Source organism: Mycteria americana, chromosome 1, assembly GCF_035582795.1.
Source record: "Mycteria americana isolate JAX WOST 10 ecotype Jacksonville Zoo and Gardens chromosome 1, USCA_MyAme_1.0, whole genome shotgun sequence".
NCBI classification, from domain to species: domain Eukaryota; kingdom Metazoa; phylum Chordata; class Aves; order Ciconiiformes; family Ciconiidae; genus Mycteria; species Mycteria americana.
In genome coordinates this window covers 92599796-92608557 of record NC_134365.1, presented here as the reverse complement: position 1 = coordinate 92608557, position 8762 = coordinate 92599796, and positions in this window count along the sequence as shown.

Here is an 8762-nt window from a genome sequence, read left to right as displayed (position 1 = left end):
CTGAGACCTGGTGCAGGGCTGGGAAGGATAGGGGGGCTAGCACAAGGGTGCTGCAAGGCCAAAACTGAAATGCTCAGTTTCAGCTGTGATAACCTCAGACTGCCAGGAGGATGACTTCAGGTGAGGACTAGAAAAGTTGGGTGAAAAGTTGCAGACCTGCTGTTGCATTGATGCACTACTGCCAGGTGCACACACACACACCCACCCACTACCCTGATCTTGCAAGATCCAGCTGCAATGGACTGTAACACACTGACATCTCACCTGTTGCGATACCATGTCACAGGATCCAAACACCACGCAGTTAAGAAAAAAGTTGGTTTTGCAGTTTAGCTGTACCCGATGTGTGATTTCTAACACATTTAACAATTTGCAGTATGCTATTTCTGGCTACGTAGCAGGATTGATTTGCAATCATAGGTTTGGTTTCAAAGCTCTTAACAGAATTCCCTCCTATCTTTCCTTAAACTTCTCTAGGGAGCCTGAAAAATATTATTTCCACAAAAGTTATTACACTCATAATGCTTTAGAGGGAAAACATAGACACTGCCCCTGCCCCAGGAGCATTAAACATGGGTATTATAGGCCCAAAGAAAGCAGTCGTCTAGCTCCAGTTAAAAAGAATCATTGCTATTCTAGAAATTGCAAAACAGTGTAAGAAAATTGGACTATAATACTTGATGGACATTTCACTACAAAGTCTGACTGTATTTTATCATAGGCATGAAGTGTAAGAATGACAAAATTACCTCCAGGGACCTTTTTTCCCCACCATTTTTAATTTGTTTGGCATTAAGTATTTCTTCTGTTTATACACCCTTACAGTTTCTGATCCTTTAACTTTTAAACCTTTCACCTTTCATTTAGGCATCACTTTGCATATGACCCCGACATTTTTCTTCTCTATCCTCTAAACAAATCTAAAGCCTCAAAAAAAAAAAAAAAATCACTATTCCTAACCAGACTTGGCAACTCAGAGCAGAAATATGCTTACTGATCTTCTGCAAATGTTGTTTAGAAAAACTCTCCCAATTTTATTTCAGCTTTCATATGTGTATGTCTGCTCCTTATACTTTATCGGGGTTTTTATTTTCAGATTCAAGAACCACTAAAAATACGGCCATACTGTGTAACACAGAACTAACTGTGTACCACAGCTATTTTCATCTAGTACCACCTTCTAAAGACTTTTCCTAAGACACAAAGAAAAAAAAAAAAAAACCAAGCTTGAGACACAGGTGATTCATTCAGGTAATCTTTAAACCTTAAAGGAAAGTGCAAGAAAAAGCATTACACTATTGCAGATAAATACTTTATGGAAAGGTATGTTTCTGTGCCTGGTTGTCTCCACTGTCATTGTCCCCACATGCCCTGAACCAAAAAAAGAAAATTAAATATTGAGTCAATCTTTTTGCCTAAAGAGATAATTAAATGCCCCTTTAATTTTAACCTTAAATCTGGTTACTGTTATATGTTTTTGCAGGAATACCACATACATAAACAGAAACGCTTCATCATTTATATGCCTCTAGCTGCAGCAGGCACAGTAACTTTCTAGACAGTTACACCTTTGCAATGTCCACAGACAAAAAAATTGTAGCATTGAGAACCTGAAAGTCATTGAACCCACTTTCCAAACTGGGAAAAGCACAAAAAGTAAACAAATAGCATGAAGTGTGAAACAGCTGAGATTATTCCTTTCAATTAAATGCTAATAAACTTTTTTTTCCCTGTAATTCATCTCTTTGAAGTCAGCAGGTGCAATTTCCAGTTAACGTACGCAACTCAGACTCCCAAACATTTTCTGAGGGCAGGACTCAGGGTGCTTTTGGGGCCGAGGCATCTGTGAAAATTTCATCTTGTCCATCACATGACTTGTTTCTCAGCAGGTCCCGGGCAGAGGGGAATGGCCTGCTGCACCTCGCCTGGCAGTGAGAACCAGGCACGGCTACTCAAGCAGCAGACTCCACCCAGATCCAGACTGCGAGGTGGTTTCATCCAGACCTTGCTGAGATATCTGTGGTATTCTTGTGGGAGATCCATGCATTTCTCACTGTCCTCCCGCTCTCTCAGGGATCACTTGCAGCAGGTTTCCCAGTTTCCTAGCCACAAAGGTTGCCAGCAGCAGTGCCCAGCTGGCTCAGCAGAGCTGTGCTCATTGCTGAGCAGACCTCCACAAAACTCCTTAGTGGACCTCCGCACAAATGAGCAGACCTTAGGGAAATTATCCCGTAGACCTCAGTAAAACATAACTGAACAGGCCGGCTCTGAAGTTTGGCATTACTTGAAAGAAGGCATCACCACCTGATCAACAGATGAGTCTGAACGTTTTGCACTCTCTAGTTTCTTCTGTTGCCCTTATCGCAGCATCTCCTAGTGCTCTCCAGCAATGCACAAAGTGATGTGAGTAGCATCTGTCACATGCAATTTGTTCCCTCTCCACACAGAGGACCGAGGTACGCACCTTATTTCGGAAGGGCTTCTGGGGGTGGGAGGTGATGGAGTCGTTTGGGTCTCTCCACATCCCCAGGGGTAGGCACTTATCTTAGAGCTGAAGGAGCCTGTCATGTGCCTGGGAGGAGAAGGCAGGGGGGACTCCCAGGTGGCACAGAGGGCTTTGGGCAACCTGTCACCATCTCTGCAGAAAGTTCCCTGCTGCCTCAGGGCCTGAAGGATAGACCAGAGTTCTCCACCCAGGTGAGCTTACCAAGGGGCTAGGCCCAGACAACCGAGCGTGACGTGAAGCCCGGCTTCAAGCAAGTTTTACAGCACCGTAAGAAAAAAAATAAATGCAATAATAGTAAGAGGGATGGTGCAGGGGAGGCAGCAAAAGGAGCCGAGCGGAGCAGCGCTCCTTCCCCACGCCTGCCTGCAAAAGCGCTCGCCCGCCGCCGCATTTCCGAGCATCACCGGCGGGACCGCAACCAAAACTTCCCCACCGGCTCGGCGGACGGGGCATGGCCGTGGGGCCGGGGATGGGGCGGGCGGGGAACCCGGGGAACCCGCCCGCCCCATCCCCGGCCCCACGGCCATGCCCCGTCCGCCGGTACCGCGCCGCGCTCCACCCGCGCAGCACTCACCTCGCAGGGCCAGGAGCGCGGCCAGGGCTACCGGCACCCACCTCCCGCCGCCGCCGGGGCGCCGCCGCGTCATGCCGGGCCGGGCGAGGGGCGCCGAGCGGGCCGCCGAGCCCTGCCTTTCCCCGCAGCCGCAGGTGCCGCCGGTGCTGGTGCCGCCGCCGCCGCCGCCGTCCCGGGACCGCCCGCTCGCGGCGAGGCTCCGCCGTGCCCCAAGCCCCGGTCGCCCGGGGAGGGCGGCAGGCGCGGCGGCCGGCCCGAGAGCGCAGCCTGGCGGCCCCGAGCCGCCCCCGCAACCCGCCGGGCTGCGGCTGTCACCCCCCGCACGGCACCGCGCGTCCCGTCCCGGCACGCAGAGGCACATCCCACCACCCTCCTTCCCCGCGCGGGCCACCCATCCCACCCACCCCGCCACCCACCCACCCCGCCAAGCCGGAGCCGCTGCCGCTGCGTCCGTGGGGATGCTACGCGGGCCAGGGCGAGGAGTCGCGGTCCAGCACGGGCTGGAGATGGCACCCCCACAGCTTCTCCGGATCATCGCGGCAGCGTGGGGGCTTCTTCTCTCCAGGACCTGTCTCTACAGCTGCACGGAAGAAGAGGGTGGCAGCACACAGCAAATGATTTGGGACGGGCTGCATGGGACCGGGCACTGCTGCAGCACACAGCAGAAACAGCGCTGGCTTGTTGTTCAAAGGTATGAGCCACCCTAACTATGCTATTCAAGGGAGTGGGAGACACAAGCATTCAGCACCCCTAAAAATCAGACCAAGATACCTCTGAAGGGAGTAAGGCAGTTCTTGGAGTTGGGGCCCTGCAATACTACATAACACAAGAATCACCAACAAGGGTGTCATTTAGGGTCATGAGCTTAAGTAATTGCAGTCCTTAAGGCTACACAGAAAAAAAAATCAATCAAAATCCAGCACACTAGACATCAAGTGTGCATGTAGAGGGTGGGAAGGGAGGAAAGGAGCCCTTTACAAACGTAGGGCCGTCATCTGCGGGAAGGATCAAAGCAGAGAGCTCACAGACCGACTCCTTCCACATGCCCAGCTCCCTGTCCAAGTCTGGCCACATTAGTTTTGCTTTGTGAAAACAAGCAGTTTGGTTAGGAAAATCCTCTAACAATCCTGCAAAGTGTATGACTGCTTCATTCCCCTACCCAAAGTTTCCTCCCCACCAAAGCATGGCGTGCAGCCTTTGTATCCTGCAGGCAGCCAATCCACCTTGTGAAGCTTCTCCCCACCTCCTTCCCAGCCAGAGGCCCTGGGAATGTCCCCATGCCCAGCCTACCCTATCGCTCAGCACCTCTCAGGTTTCTGCCTCCTCAAGTCACTTCAAAAGCTGCATTGAGCCTTTATGTGGCTGCACTCCCACTGAGAAAGGGGGAGCTGCACCTGGGAGTGAAGAAGACAAGGAAAAGCATCTGGGGTAGCAGAGCAGAAATGACTAAGCAACAGGAAAAAGGTAAGTCGGTGCCTGTGGAAACAGTAAGTGGGAAACTGGCTACCATCTGGCCAGCCTAGGCTAAGCTCTGCCTTGCCCAGCATCAAGCTTCAGCACTCTTCTACCAGAGGACTAGGTAAAAACATCAACCCAGGAGTCCAGGTTTACTGATTTTCTTGGTTCCAGAAGAAAACCACTAACTATTTATGAGGTGCAATGGCTGACCTGCCCTTATCAGGCAGCAAAACTCCTGCTGACTCCCACACGGGCTGGGATTTCATTCAATGAGGGGTGGTACAATGGAGTGAAAAGCCACCACATGGTGATTCAGGGGATGTAGCCCCAGTCTCTCTCCGGGTCTGTCAGGTGGCTGCTGCATGTCCTCAGGTATCAAACCTGACAATGTCGACAGTCTCATAGGTGTAGCACTCTTGCAAAACACCCTCCGCTCCAGCCCTGCCATGGGCAGGCGGGCTAAGAGATAGTTTTGCTCCACTAAGGAGCCAGCTCTTGGCAAAGGCTCAAGCAGCTGAAGCATAACACTTCAGAAGAGCACTGAAGGGAGAGTCACAGCCCAGCTGTTTCCCTCATTCTTCAGCAATATGGGGACTGAAGTTTTCTCAGGCTCCCTCACACCACTTCTCTTTCCTTCAGCTGACCTGCTGTATTTTTCATCTAGAAAAAGGACAGAGGAACATGATGTTCTTATTGATCAGCAGCAGCTCCAGGAGACCCCCATCCTTGTGGGTACATGTAGTGACTACCTGGAGGAATGCAATGGTTATGTCCACGCTCCTAACTACACAAAAGCCCATGAATGTTTCTTGCCAGGCATAACCTCCTTCACCAAAGTCAAGGGCAGAGAGCACAGAGCATATTGGGCAGTGGCCTGCCACTACCCATACTCCTTCAGATAACTTCTGGGGATTAAAAGATGCAAAGACAAATCAAGTAAAAACAAGAAAAAATGCATATTCTCCCTAGGACTGCCGCACTGCTTTCCTGATCTGCCAAGACTTGGAAGCTCTCTTGACCTAATGGAAATAAGTGTTTTTTTAGTATAAGGACACACTGCATTTGGCAAATGCCATCCCAGATCGCCTTGGACTGTTCCTTGCATCCCGCTGTGCATCAGCTGGCAGGTAAACAGCAAAGATCAGTTCGCCCTGTACAGTGGCTGAATTAATGTGCTTCCTAAAGAGCACAGTGAGCATAATGCGAATCAAGAGCCTGGTGGTCAGAGAAAGCATTTCTGCCCAGAATGGATCCAAATGACTCCCTTCTGATCCAAGCTGGTAGGAGTATTTTAATCACCTTTAGAATCTGGTCACAACAGCAGATACTATGTCATACCTGCATAACACAGTGACACAGCAAGTGACTTTAGCTGCTTCTTGCAGCAGTTGCAAGAACAATCTGTGGCCACGCTCCAGAAGGATGGAGGAGCCACAGGGAATAATAATCTTCAGATGCACCAGTCAGTCCTCTCACCCTGGCTCCCTCTCCACCTTACCACCACTTCCAAAAATAGCTTACAGATTGTACAGAAAGGACATGGACGAGGAGATATTGTTCCTGGAACTCTGAATTTCTACTTGAGTTGCCCTTGAGCCTTCCCAAAAATATTAGGCTTATGCCAACCATTCATTCAGTGAGTGCAGCACACTCCAGCCGGTTGGATGCTAGACCTAAGAGCAGACATATATTTGCTACTCCAGCAGTCTATTTTCCCACCAGTGAGTGTCTATACCTCTTCCTTGGTACTGATGGAATAGCACATCAGGGATAGAGGAGATACATTTGCAGCATCCCAAGCTGGCAGGTGACCACTGCAGGACTCAGTTGTGTTACATTGCTTACAAGAACAGACATGGGATCCTTAAACTGAATGGTCAAGATATTTGCCAAGACTTTACATGCTAGGCTGGGCAAGGACAGAAAGAGAAAAATGAAACCACTCCCACCTGCTTTTTCGTTTGAAAGAATTATGATAAGTAATGCAATTCTCATGTCTAAGGGAAAAACATCTTTCTGAATCAAATTTGAGAAGGCTTTTTTCCAGGACAATGCTTTTTTTTTTTTTCCCTTTTCCCTTAACATGGCTCTAAAAAAAACTAGTGGGGATGCAGTTGGGTTCAAGAGCTGCAAGAGATCCCAAGTCTTACATCATCTTTGCTGTCTCCCAGCTTGCTATTGTCAGATGGGAATTTATTGAAGGTGACATTGCTTACAAATTGATCAAAGTCAGCTTCAGTGAAATGTCCTTCCAAGATGTAAAGAGATGGATAAAATTCACTCAGTTGATCATTAATAACTTCAGTCTGTGGAACTGGTTATCTCCTTTTGACAGAGGAAATAAAGTTTGCAGATTGAACTGTTTTAATCCTATCTGAGAAGAAATATGACAGACCTTCAGAGATACACCCAATTAAGTATCTATGTACCTTTTCAATAAAAAAAAATTAGAACAAACACCTAGATTTATTTTGTGAACACCTGTGTATACAAAACAGATGTCACTAACCAGAAGAAACAGGAATACTCCTGTCAACTCATCTATCCCAGGAGATTTCTTTCTCCTGGCCACAGGGATGGTTATGCGGAATACTGTCCCAAGTACAAAAGTTCATGTTTTGGAAAGCCTGCGTACTGGAATCAGCAGGACCCTCAGGACTGGGAGAGGTGGGTGTTTACTAGCCTACTCTCATCTGCCCTCACTGTCCAGAGTCAGGTGCAATCCAGTGCAGTCACCGTGACTCCGATGCATTGCCAACGTAGGCTTTCAGGCAAGTGCTGCCCATGTGCCAACTTGATCCCTGCCGCAGCAATGACCTCTGCTTGCATGTCAGCCACGCAGCGAGACCTTGGGAGTATCTGAGTGAAACCAGCCCTGAAATAACCGGCAAATTTCCACACACCTTCAATTCCAGATGGCAGGAGCAGATGTGTCCACGGAAACCTGGATGGATTAGGCGTACTTTCAAACTTCTCGGCGCTGAAGTAGGCACTGTGCTGTTCCTTTCTCCAAGGCCAGTTTGACCCATACCTCAAGAGCAGTCTCTCTCTGCCTGTCCCCACTTCATGGGAAGGGAGCCATACAGCCAAGCTTCGCAAGCACCCAGGAGCTGGGCTGAGACACTGCTTCCCCTAGACCTTTCCACGCTCACGGGCACGCTGGTTTGTCTGGTTTCTTCATCACAGGCATGTAGCACCTGCAACACACCGCCTTGGCTTAGTACACTGCAAGGTGCTCTTTCCTCAGTAGAACGGAGGAAAAAAGGCATTTCTGTGCACCCCACCCCTGTGATTTCTGACAACCCTGGAGCATCCCAAAGTGCTTTGAGCTAATCCACAATATTGTCAAGTCTCTCCGTCTTTTCTACATCTTCTGAGTTTTGCTTGGCTGCTCCCACAGTAAAAGCAAACCTCCTCAGCTACAAAATCCTCTCCTCTCTCCCCTCCTCCTCCTCCTGCCCAGAGACCCCCCGTGTTTCAGTGTATGTCTACAAAACCAAAGCTTTTTATTCAACATTTTGAAATCCTTCATCTCTTTCTTGTTCCACTCCCCCAAACCCAGTCCACACAGACATGTTTGGAACAAATTGCTCCCCAAGGCTTCAACTAAATCTTTTCTTTGGACACACTGTTCTTGCTGTGGTTAACAACTGTCCACTGTACCCTGTCAGACACACACTGCCACCCCTGTTAGCAAACAGTGGATGCTGCATCCACATAAAAGCATTTCATAATGCTGCCATTTACATAATAACTTTCTAAATTGTACATCGACAGATTTCCCCAAATCATTACAGTAGGTGAATTAAATCTTCCACTAAACACCAGCAAATGGTGGTAATGACAAGTCTTCTAAGTAGCACACCCCATAAAGCTCAGAAAATGGAAATCAATCACTCCTCCATTTTTTTCCCCCAGAGCTACCGAAAGAATTTATTACACACAGCTGTGACAGAAAATAAATAGATGACAAAATTGAGAAGAAATACACTAAAGTTAGGACTCATGTGGACATATTCCTGCAGTTGTGATACAAAATGGGTCTTCAAGAATCTTGTTTAGTAGCAGTGTTGCTGTGGCTGTGATGGTCTAAAGATATGTGAGGTGCAATAACTTCTACAGAGAAGCAATAACTTTTACTAGACCAGCTGATGTAGTTGAAAAATATCAACATACTTTTGGGCACATTGACCTGAAGAAGGGCTTCCATGCCTGAAAGCTCAT